At 35.7% G+C, this 13,096-nt stretch overlaps 1 protein-coding gene across 5 annotated transcripts in view; it reads right to left on the bottom strand.

Moving 5' to 3' along the window:
- Nucleotides 1-13,096, bottom strand: part of LOC141461832 (tRNA dimethylallyltransferase) — a 498,974-nt gene that overhangs the window by 303,227 nt on the left and 182,651 nt on the right. The window contains exon 1 of one of the 5 annotated variants that reach the window (XM_074143244.1): nucleotides 4,892-5,034. The exons of the other annotated variants lie outside the window; for them this stretch is intronic. The gene's annotated coding sequence lies outside the window, so the exon portion shown is untranslated. Of the gene's footprint in view, nucleotides 1-4,891; nucleotides 5,035-13,096 lie in introns of those variants that run through there. 5 annotated transcript variants of the gene reach the window in all.

Genomic DNA, 13,096 nt, shown 5'->3' with positions numbered 1-13,096 from the left:
AATGAATAAGTTTCGGAATGGACCAACCTTTGGACTAAGAAGAGTGACACAGTCAACAACAGTAACGTTGCAAAAGTGGCTATAGAAACACCACGTGTCACCTTCGTTGCAATCGAATCTAATTTTGAAAGTCAAGTTTCTGGCACGGATCTGCACCGGAAACAGTTATTTCTAGTAAAAGCATAAGGAATTCAAGGTTACCGTGTTTTCCTCAGGTGAACAATAGCTTTTTATTTTCTGCAATCCTTTCAATAGTACAGGAGATGATCTATGAACTTAGATGAAAATGAGGATAACCGCTGAAGGTTACACGTTGTTATTAAATTTGAAATACTATATCAACTTGAGTTTTAGGAGTGTAAAATTGACAAATTACAAATTTTGGTTACCTGAAACTTAATAGGGTGAAGGGACCAGTAATTGACTGGGCACCAGTAATTGACATACCAGAAATAAACTGGTATTATAAGGGATATGAGCCGTTTTCAGTGGTGATTCTTTCAATTTCGTTATTGAGAAGCCTTTGGGCAGCAGTTCCAGAAAAATATTAATTATTGGAAGGTTCCTTGGTATCAGTGGAAGGTTATTTGTGTTAAAAGTTCAAAATCAAGGAAAAAACAAGCCGTTGCTAAGGAGGATTGATAAGAAAATAATTTTCCTTTTTTCTTATTTTTCGTTTATTAGTTCATATATTCGTGTGGTTATCAATGTTCTGTTATAATTAGTATTACTTGTAGATTTCATTTATGTAGTTTTTTTCTTAATTATAAGAAGCATTGAGGTTTAAAATGGGGCTGTCAATCACTGGTCCTTGAAACGGCAATCTGCCCAGTAATTGACATACATGTCAATTACTAGTTCTACAGCTTTTTTGTTTGAGACCAGTGATTGACTTCCTGGGAAAATGGTAAGATAGGTTGATAAATTTTATTATAATTAAAAATTCAATCATTGTAAAATAAAATCATTGATAAAAATCGGCAAAATAAATAGTAAAACTTCCAACAAAATATGTTTAAATTAATGAATTAGCAAATGTACGCCTTATTTCAAGAGGCCATGCAGAATGATTATTCTGTAGAGAACAACAATGTATGAACAAAAAACTGGAATAATCGTGATCGCCGAACAGCTTCACGAGGCCTACGTGACTAATAAAAACGACGCCCACTTATCGGAGTTGGAAAATCTCTCATTCTCCCTCAGTTTTGGGTCCTAGCCACATGACAAAGAAGAAAGCGAGGAAATGGCTAAACCATAGAATTCCATCAAAGGAAACGGCCAGAGGAAAAATGAAGCTCCCTCAAGAGAAGTACCAGGTGCGAAATCAAACATACGAGTACGTGGAGAGTTGGTGACTTTGTGATGTTACACAATAATAACATAAAAAAGATTGTAAGATCTATTGTATTTACCAATTGACAGACATGTTGACCGAAGACGAATATATAGCATCCCATAGGCTAAATAGGCTAAACTGTATTAAAAAAAAATGAAATCGGTATGAAAACCATTTTTAATCCCCAAAGACGTGAAGGTTGGATCGCCCTGTACTACTTTATGGAGAACGTTACCAATTTAATAAAACCGTTGATTTGTGAGGTTTTCAAATGGCTTGTGATTTCAAGTGGCTAATTATCAATTACATAAGATATATTATGATGTTCATTTCCTATGTATTCCGAAAGAATATTTTGTTTTTTTATTCGTTTTTTCTTTTATGGTGTGCCTATTTTAGTAACACATATTTTTGTCAATTGGTTACCTAGTTATGTGAATATCAGTGGTTTATTTGTAGGCATGTGTATTTTAATACCTATCCTTTCCAAGTTAAAGAGTCAATAACAGATATATATTTTTTAATCTAGTTTTTTTTTCATTGACGTTTCATTTATTTATTACTGTTATAAGTGCGAATGCTTACAACCTGTGGCGGGACGCGATGAACGTGCACACAATGTATAATATACATGTGCCCAAGAGGTAACTCAGTAATAATAAACAATAAAATACTGAATAGATGCAGAAAGTAAGAATGGATTACATTCAGATAGTTTGGTTTCGAAGCAAATGACACTGGCAGCACAGATTGTGGAAAATATTAGCGAAGCGCTCCAAAAGAAGGGAAGCGTAGGAGAAATTTGGTTCACTAGAAAGCACCAACAACTCGAACAAAAGTCGCGTAGTTGCGATCGGTAGCAGCGTTATAGGCGGAATGAATAAAACAAGGATGTGACCACATAGTCTAATCGGAAGTAGAGTTTGGTAAAGTGAGAACCAAAAAAGTTCCCAAAAAAAAAGGTTTAAGTAACAAAATATTTAGCGGAAACTTGAAAGGATAAGAGAGCGGAAGGGTTGAGAGAAAGAGATAAAAGCGAGCCGACAGACATTGTGTACGATCTAACAAGTATGTTAGCTAATATCTCCTTGGTACTATTGAAAGATAGGGCTGTTCTTCAAATTACCTGTCTTGGATTGGACTTAATTAAAACTTTCCGGTAGGACAGTTGTGTAAGGGTTGATCGTCAAAAACTGCATAAAAAAGAGTAACGTTGAAAAAATATTAGATTATTTAGGTTTGCCTATTTAAAAACTAATTAATTATGAATAAGACCGATTTTTGTTATAAATCCAATTGAAAAAGTGATTTAGGTGATTTAAGTGATTTATTTAGATTTAAAAGTGATTTTGAATGCATACCTTATGTCGTTTCATGAATATATTTGTATGTCAATTACTGGTCCCACGCCATGTCAAACACTGGTTCCACCGAAAATTCGGTATGTCAATTACTGGGTCATTGACATATTTTCAAAAAAAATTATTTTTGGTTGACATAAAGATCGAATTTACTGCTTTTAAAATATTATTAAATTAAAATACATCCTACTGGAGCGGTACAATTTTACAACCTACACCTGGAGCCAAAATAACGGAAGTTATTCTATCTTAAACTCGAATTTTTTCTTAAGCAGTCAATTACTGGTCCCTTCACCCTAAATGTTTAAAAATGTTTCCCTAACTGGGAGCGGCAAGTAAGATTGCTTTTCAGAAAGTTATCTGCTAATTCTGGCTAACATTCAGTCACCACATCGCGATATTAGATCGGTATTCAAGGTTTTTCTTACAGTATAAATCAGGAAGCATACAAATCTATATCATGTTTAAAATATATATTGCTAAATTTTGTTAAATTATATTTAATAATACGGAATATTAACAATCAATGGAATTTATGTCATTAACGGCAGAACTATTAGTAGCCACGTCGTGCGAACTTCATACGTTCCATAGAATTTTTGTCTTAAAAAATTCGTCAAGGACTGCTGTAAATCGTGTGGTAATTCGCAACACATTTTTAGGTACTGTTAAGAACGTGTAAGAGAATCACAGAGCAATTAAAATAAACGAAAACTACAAATGAATATTTAAAGCTCAATATTTACTGCGCACCCATCTTCAAACCGATTAGCACGAAATTAAGCATTGCAGTTGAGATTTGCCAAGTCTTCTAATCAACTCCCTATAAAGTATGATCTGATTCTAATTATTTATGCTTAAATAAGACCTCATTTACCCAACAGCCGTGTTTAATATAGTCCACCTAATTTACTAAAAAGAATACTTTAGAATTTTTTTTTTTTTTTGAAATAACATAGCTGCCAAATTCCTCATAGCTGCTTTGCTATGTCATGATAAACCTCATTCGAAGTTATTAAAACTGTCCGGTAGGACAGTTGTATAAGAGGTTGATCATCAAAAAGTGCACGAAAAAGCGTAATGTAGAAAAACACCCAACTTTGGCAATTTTTTTTCTCTTTTTGAGTTAGCCAAGATTGAATATCCCGCTTTTTTTTCCAAATTTACCCAATAAATTTTACATTAATCTGTCAGAAACGCTCAGCAACTAGTTGGTGCCTGTAAATTTGCGAGTCTCCCCACTCGGACAATATTTAACATCAAGAAATCGACAAAAATCTAAATCAAAAGACTTCAAGATGAACAAGCAAACGCAGCTTCTTACTTAAATGTTTCAAAGCCGCTAGTAACACCATCAACGAAAACAAAAAAAAACTTAAAAGATATAATTAAACAATGACGTTGATTTTCAAAATATTCTTGTAATTTTCAAACCATGTTCGTACAAAGTAATACTTCCTTATTCGAAGTTATAAATAACCTTCAAAAAAAAAATTGTCTATGTGATTATTATTATTATTATTTTGCTTTTGGTTGTTTTCTTTTTTTTAAAACTCCAACAAGCTTTGATAAACGTCTATGAAAGGCACGTAGATAAACGTGAAATAACGGATGATTATTTTGGCCCACTCGTAGAAACCCCCCGTGTGGTAGTAATCATGTTTAAAATATTCACTTGAATGAATAGTTGTGGAAAAGAAAAAGGAACTAAAGTGTAATTTTCCTGCTGATCCTCAAACTAAGCAAGTTTTTCCTTATACACTTCTTTGTAGTAATTAATAACCAGTCAGTGTTAAACCAAGCATTGGCGTCGTATTTTTAATGAAATCGTTAAATATAAGAATAGAAAAATTAAATGCGCTCTTGGTAAATACAGTTCCGCATAAACTTGGTCTTCGATTAAAAAAAAAAAAGCTCATTTACTTCTTGCAATGAAAAACTTTTCTACGAACGAAAAACTGGGATGAAACCGCCACGGGGTTTTTCTTACTGCAGAAATAAAGGTTTAATTAATGCATTTTCTATATAACCAAAAGTTTTAACTTATGAAATATTGCTAATAAAAAAAAGTGATTCTGTTAATAAATCAAGCTAGTTAGCTCTACTTGTATAAATTGGTCGTCCCCAAAACTTCGATTCACATCCATTCAAATAAGTCTCCAATAAAAAAACTGAGAAATGTATCCCGTACCTGAAATAGCTGGTTTAGTGAACAAATCTTTAACGTTCACAAGAAACCTCATGCAGCCAGTTTCGAGCAATTCGAAAAGTAACCATCTTCTTTCATTCCCATCTTCAAGGAAGCAGTAACAGAGACAGACACATCAATAATTATTAGAAATCACCAATCCAGCGCGACAGACAGCAGTTTACCAACTCGATCATTCACATTTTCCCTATATTTTCAGCGATCTCTCAAACAATCACGTCATGCCTCCCCCTTATTTTACCATTATTAATTCATATTTAATCATTCATTCATAATTAAATGCATAAATTATCTCGGTAGTTTACATTTGTAAATTAGAATATAATTTGTGTATCATTAACTGTTATTTATCCTAAAATATTCTACAATTCATCCACATTCTTCGACTCATCTCTTTTATCCGCGCAAACCAAAGCTTCTTTAAAAACTTATTATTACTACCTATTCAAATTAAAATCTTCATTTTTTCGAAGAAGAATTTCGAAGTGATACGAAGGAACTGTCCCGGTTGTAAAAGAATTTACTTTTCGAGAACATCTTGTAATAAAATAATGCTTTGCTAAAGAAATCTCAAAATTTGTACAAAAATTATTGTTATCTTATTCACAATCTTAATAAATAGTTAATAATTAACTATTTAGGATCAAAGTATTTGTAAGTAGAATTTGAAAATATTAAAGAGAAAGGAAACATGAAGAACATTAAAGAGAGATTTCTTCTTTGTGCCGAAACTTCAACATGGATGAACAATGTTTGAAGTGCCTGAATGTTGCCTCGAGAATACGTGACTTGCAACCTAAACACATTTATAGTATATTGTAGATTTGTGAGTATTATCCTTCATATATCATTTCTTCAACTTATATATTTTCAAAATAAATATAATTCAAATTCACTTTTAGTTAAACTATAAATAAATATTTATTCCTAACTGTTTAAAGTAGAGGCAAGTAAGAGGGTCGTTTGAAAAGTCCGTGCAAAGTCAGAGAGATAGCACTACTGGCGCGTATCGAGGTTATGTTTAGTTAGTAGCATCTCTTGGAAGAACACACACCAAGTTTCAGCCAGATCGGTCTATTTCTTTGTGGTTGGCATTCGTTTGAATCGAGGAAGTCGAGTGATTTTCAAGAAATGGACGAAAAAGAATTTCGTGTGTTGATTAAACACTACTTTATGAAAGGCAAAACGCCTCAGGAGACTAAAGAGAAGCTTCATAAACATTATGGTGACTCTGCACCTTCGATTAGAACAGTTTATAAGTGGTTTCAAAATTTTCGGAGTGGCCATATGGGCACAAGTGACGCTGAACGTTCTGGACGCCCTGTTGAGGATACTACTCCAGAAATCATAGATAAAATCCATGATATGGTTATGGATGGCAGAAGAGTGAAGGTGCGTGAGATTGCTAATGCTGTGGGCATCTCGAATGAACGGCTACATAATATTTTGCATCAACATTTGGACATGACAAAGCTATCCGCAAGATGGGTGCCGCGATTGCTCAGGCTTGACCAAAAACGAAATCGTGTGAAGTGTTGCAAGGACGGTTTGCAGCTGTTCCAGAAGAATCCGCAGGACTTTAAGCGTCGTTTCGTCACTGTGGATGAAACATGGATACATCACTACACTCCTGAGACCAAAGAACAATCTAAACAATGGGTTACCAAGGGGGAATCTGCGCCAAAAAAGGCGAAGACCATTCCTTCGGCCGGAATGATTATGGCGACTGTCTTTTGGGATTCGCAAGGAATAATCCTCATCGACTAACTGGAAAAGTGTAAAACTATTACAGGTGCATATTATTCATCGTTATTGGACCGTTTGAAAACCCTGCAAGAAAAACGCCCACGATTGGCCCACAAAAAAGTCCTTTTCCATCACGACAACGCACCAGTTCACACCTCAGTAGTTGTGGTCGCAAAATTAATGGAAATAGGGTTCCAACTCGTTTCACATCCCTCCTATTCTCCAGATTTGGCTCCCTCGGACTACTATTTGTTCCCCAATATGAAGAAATGGCTGGCGGGAAAAAGATTTTATTCAAACGAGGAGGTGATTGCAGAAACGAATGGCTATTTTTCAGACTTGGACAAATCCTATTATTCGGAAGGGATCAACAAACTAGAGCAGCGTTGGACGAAGTGTATAAGCCTAAAAGGAGACTATGTTGAAAAATAAAAAAGGTTTACCACAAAAAATTAAGTAGTTTTTATTTTTGCACAGACTTTTCAAACGACCCTCGTATAATCCCTAAGTTAGTGTTGCATCGATAAAGGCGTTTGCACTTCTTCCTTTTAAAGGTAGTATAAGTAATCATCATTTATTCATAACTGACCCATTTCTGGTTCTCATTTAGCCACGGCACTTTTGCTAAATTAAAATATACCATGTCTTCTAATTCCACAAACCTTTACCCAAGTAAATTTTTGATGAATATAAGTAATATATGAAAAGAAAAAAAAATTCAAATTCCGTTCCATTTAGAGCTTATTCATCACGAACAATACAAGCTCATACTGGTCTACGCGAACATATCGGGTCTCTGAAATTATAGTTAATATGAAGTATGGTCTGCTAATCGCCTCCATCAGCGATTACCAAATTTGTTAGTTGGAAGTAAAGCCCACTTAGACATTAGTTTCTTGTAGAAAGAACATCACAACAGATACACATTTTCAGGAGTTAAGTTCTAACTTGACAAGAACCAAAGTCAAGCGTTATTGATCCTTGTCTCAAAAATTTTCTCGCAATTCGGAAACTGTTTATCAAGACACTTTCTGTGCTTGTTATAGGCCCAAATGTTTCATTGGACTGTTGTTTAGGGAGCATAACCATTGGTAGATACGATCACAGCTGAATTAGTAGAACACGCAATGATAAATTCAAAACAAATCAAGGTTCTCTCTACAATGACTCGCAAACAATGACTGGAATTACGCAAACAATAAGGTGAAGGAAAACTGGTGAAGAGGAGGCATTTCAAAGATGGGAAATCCCAGATTTCCAGAACAGCAGAAACATTTCAATATATAGAAAAATATAAGAAACAATAAAACGGAAATTAGTTTGTTTTTCTCTAATTTTAATTTATAAAAAAAAAAAAACGGGGCAACCTGCCGATGGGTTGGTGAAGCCATCAAGGACTCCCGTGTTATATAATCGGTCAGTTACCTAGGTCGCGCGCTCTCCGTGAACAAGAGCTGTCAGAGAGAAACAGAGAGAGCAGTATTAAGAGAATAAGTACATCAAGTTAAGTCTGTAAGCTTTTCAGCATTATGCAAATTACCATCTTTTAAAAGTAAATTATCAACGCTAATTGGAATTAGGACTGTATTTGTTTTTGCTAAGTATGAATTTTAATTTTTTCTCAACCCTTTCATTAAAATTAAATGATTCCAGTTTATTATACTTGACGACAAAACCACGATAAAATAAACTCGGATTAATTATCTACTAATCGAATTAAAAATTAATTTATCTTTGTCTGAAACAGAAATCGGTGAAAGTTCGAAATTAACCGCTACCTCACATACTAATTTTGAAAAGTTGTATCAAAAATGTATTCTTTTTTGAACTGTCGTCTGTTTTTACTGTACGAATGCTTAAGCTTGTGATAGTTATCAAATTTTTTTTTTTTTTTTAATTTATTTAGCCATTTACAATCTGTATAATACACTATACAATAAGTAAATAAGGAGATAGAAGTATAGAGGCTTGAAAGGCAGGAGGAAAGAAACTGCCCAGCGGCAGCACTTTCTACAGGATATTTATTTTAGGCCTTCAGACTGCGAGGAAGTCGCGGGGCCACTGGCGATTCAGTCGGCGAGGAGGATTGTCAGGAATATCAGAGGAGGCGAGAGACTGTACTAGAGAATTGGAGCAAGTGGAGAGAGCACTATGGAATTTTTGATATTTAGTCTTGGCTAACTGGTGTACGAAGGGGATGTTGAGGTCGTTGTGTAGAGTGAGGTTAGTCACGTAGAAAGGAGCGTCAGCTATCTGTCGGAGGAGTTTTGACTGAAATGTTTGTACAGTCCGTACGTTTGTAGGTTTGGCTGAACCCCACAGCTCTAGTCCGTAAGTCCACATTGGTTTGAGGATAGTACTGTATATTAATCGTTTGAGTTCAATAGGTAATTTGGAGCGTCGTCCAAGAAGTCTGTAGAGTAGTTTCGCACGTTTTGTCATAGCTTGTCTTTTAAGTCTAGTGTGTGGGTTCCACGTGAGTCGCTTGTCTATGTAGAGCCCAAGGTAGCGCACCAGATCTGTATGAGGAAGAGGATTGCTGTTGAAGAGGACAGGTGGACAGGAGCCCCGCCGGAGAGTAAACGTGGCATGCTGGCATTTCTGTGGGTTCATTTTAATCCGCCACTTCTTTGCCCAGGATTCTATTTTATGTAAGTGTGTCTGTAATTTGTATGAAGCTGATGTAGGATGTGTACTTGTGGAAAGTATGGCTGTGTCGTCTGCATATGTACAGAGTAGTGTAGAGGGTTGTACAGGTATGTCTGATGTGTATACTGTGTAGAGAACGGGGCCAAGTATACTCCCCTGTTATCAAATTTAAGATCATTTAAATACACTAATTTATGGACGAGTTAACACGGGCTCACCAGAAAAGCTTAAACAAATATTTAAAATAAGCTCTGCATTACTCACTAAAAGATTTCTGCAAGTATTTATTTGCAGTACAATAACTGAATAACTAGTTACAGTACAAATTCAGGAAGTAGAGGTTAAAAGGATTAAGACTTATCATTGGGAGATACCCAATACGAAATCTGCGGGGTCACAGTCCGGTGATGGGACAGTGTCGCTATAATGATAAAACACTGACCGGAAGCAAGTTTTTTTTTCCTCAAAAAAAGCACCGGATGTCAATGACCTTAGATGTTGGCGCACTTTAACCCATTGAGCACCAGGGGAGCGCGCTCCTTCGAGCATATGCAAAAAAAAAAAAAAAAAACACCGGAAGTGTTATCTCTGAAGTTTGTCTCAATAAACTTTTACCAGAATTTCAAGAATTTTTTCATATTGACTTTGATAGAAAGCATTTCCTGTACCACGGCAAAAATGAATAAAAACTGCCGACATCTTTGGCACATTTTTGGACCAAATTCTCCGGTTAAATTGAAAATAAAAATGCTAATATACCAGTACTCAAAGGGTTAAATTAAAATAATATACACAGAGACACACCATTTTTCTTTTTCTTTTTTTAAAAAAAACCTTTTCCGATCTCAAAGGTACATTTCAGGCTGAAAACTCAGTTCAAAACTTTCCTTGCGCTTTCCTTAAGAGAAAATATTAACAAAAGAAGTGGTTCAAAATTTTAAAGTAAAATAAACTGCTCCACAAAAAAAAGTGGCGCACTTTGAAAAAAACGTTTATTTTTTGTTTTATCACATTTTGGGGAAAGATTATTAGTTTTAATTATTTTCATAAACTGTCAGGGAACAATTAATCGAATCAAGGTCCAAAGTTTCTTGGAAATAGAGAAGCAATTCCTCGTTTAATCCCCCTCGGTCTTTTTCTGTGTAAACAACAACATGAACTTTACCTCAACAGTAAATAAATTTATTGACCTCTACAGTTGCGTTTCGAATTTTTTTCAAGCAAATTCTCAGAAAAAGGTGATTACAGCAAAGTAAGTGGCCCTATTATTGCATTAGTTGAGGATGGACGGAGTCAGCGGTACGTAGCACGAACGTTAGGGTTGCCTGAGACCACCGTCCGCAGAGCCATCAATCGTTACCGGGAGACAGGCATCTGCACTCGCAGGCAAGGTTCGGGTCGACCAAGAGCCACAGAAGCACTTGATGACCGATTTATTAGAATTCACACTCTAAGAAATCGTACATCAACTGGTTCTGAAACAGCTCAAACACTGTTTACTGTTTGTGGAGTTTCAGTCAGTGTCGAAACTGTACGAAGAAGGCTCGCTGAAATGAATTTACGCTCTAGGAAACAAGCCACGGGACCATTGCTCACTGTAGACCATCGGAGAGCCCGTCTAGAGTTCGCTAGGGAATACCGCAACTGGGTCTGAGAACGATTGGAGAAACGTTCTCTTTTCAGACGAGTCCCGTTTTGCTCTCTACGCACCTGATGGGAGGCGACGAGTTTACCGAAGGCCTGGGAAGCGCTACCTCCGTGCAATATTTCTGGTAGACTACCATTCGGAGGTGGTTCAGTGATGGTGTGGGCTGGGATTTCTATGGGGGCTTAAACTGAGCCCCACGTGTTCAACAGGGCAATCTTGAATGCAGATTTGTATGTGAGGGAAATTTTGCAGCAATATGTGACACCCTATGCACCATTTATTGGGAGAATTTTATTTTTATGCAAGATAATGCCCGACCACACACTGCCGCCTGTGTTGTTCAATATCTCCACGATACTGGCATTCGTGTTTTGAGGTGGCCAGCACGCAGCCCGGATTTAAATCCAATCGAACATCTTTGGGATGAGCTGGGTAGACGATTAAGATGGAGAAATAATCCTCCCAGGAGCTTAGAAGAGTTGCGAGGTGCTCTGGTGGAGATATGGGAGGAATTAACACAAGATTTCGTGAGTATGCCGAGGAGATTGGATGCAGTAAGCCGAGCAATACACGTCACTAAAATTTTTTTTTTTCTTTCTTAATCGAAAGAAATACATTTTTTTTTCAAACTCATTTTTTGCTGAGAAGTACTTTTTTGTTAAATTAAAGGTTTTCATTTCTTTTAGATCATTTTTTATTTTATTTTAGCCTTCCCGTAACTTTATACTTCTTATATTTGCTAACTAAAATAAAATGTAGAATAAAAAAATTACAGAGAAAAAAAAATAACGCATTTTTAAAGTGCGCCACTTTTTTTGTGGAGCAGTGTATAACATCTCTTTTGATAAATTTTCAGTAGTAAAAAAAAAAAAAAAAAAAAAAAAATAGCTTGTTTAGCCGCAATCGATTTGTTGCTAGTCAACTACAATCTTTAATTAAAACTAATTGCCTGCTGGCAAGCACCCGAGTTTACACTTGTTGCACACAACAGATTATGCTAAATAAAAACACAGAACTGAGAAAATTAACATTAATGCACATTACCGGACATATTTCATTCTAATGTAAATAAAAAAGGATTGGACAGTATAATTAAAGAAGAAAACAAAATAAAGAAAATGTATCAGACCATATCTCGATTTAAGAATTATATTTAGAAATGAATAAATTAACTAAAAATAAATAATTCTCATCATTATCCCTCGTGCAAGAAAAACGGATTAATTAGCATACAAGACTAATAACCTTTACGTAAGTCTCAAAATAGAGGCTAATACTCTAGTTGGGCCGCCAGGTGGTTCTTATTGTACCGTCTGTAACTGAAAGACTGCTACCAGTCTGGTTAGAGGAAGGCTAAGTTCAATGTGGTAAAAGGACTATTAGCACAGATTGAACAGAAACAAACTAATCAGGCTATAAAGAAATAATTGGGCTGTCAGTTGGGACTAATCAGAGCCAGCTTGGAAGTTTAAAGAGGAACCAATAGTTGCTAAGGTTTGCAGAGAGAAGGATGTCCAAGACTTATGCAGTGATGACACCATGATGCTTCAAGGTTGAGAATGACAACCTATTTTTTGAAAAAAAAAATCGTTGCTGGTACTAGCTTTTTTTGCAGAACTCAAATACAGCTCCTATCCAATACATAATACTGAATCGCGAACTTCAGGAGTAAATAAAATCTTAAGGGGTTATAGGCAGTCAGAAATTTGAAAAAATCGATGTTTTTTATTTTTTTATATTAAAGTACAGTATCTCAGGTATGGTGTCCTAAAATTTCAAGTCGATCTGAGCAAAATTGTAAGAGTGAAAGTGTTTACAAGATCCGATCGTTCGAGCTGCTGAGAGTCACGTTCAACGCCGGCGCAACTTGCTACGCGGGAGGCAAGAATCCTACGCAGACAGCAGAAATCGGAAAACTTGGACATTTTGGAAGACATTAAGGACTTATTTTATGGGCCTGGAATCGATGGCACTGTGTAAGTTGAAAAACAAAAATTATCCAGGTTTTATTCGCAAACCTTTAACCGCTGAAAACTTTAAACGCATTTTTCTCAAAACTACGTTTTCAAAGTCGGTGGACACGATATCTCAAAATCTACTGCACCGATCTTATTGAAATTTTACGTGTTTCTTTTACACATATT

This window comes from Rhodnius prolixus, unplaced genomic scaffold, assembly GCF_049639745.1.
Source record: "Rhodnius prolixus isolate KJV_2025 unplaced genomic scaffold, Rpr scaffold_1, whole genome shotgun sequence".
Taxonomy (NCBI): Eukaryota; Metazoa; Arthropoda; class Insecta; order Hemiptera; family Reduviidae; genus Rhodnius; species Rhodnius prolixus.
Note: the sequence above shows the minus strand (reverse complement) of the source record. Positions and strands in the feature narration are given on the sequence as shown.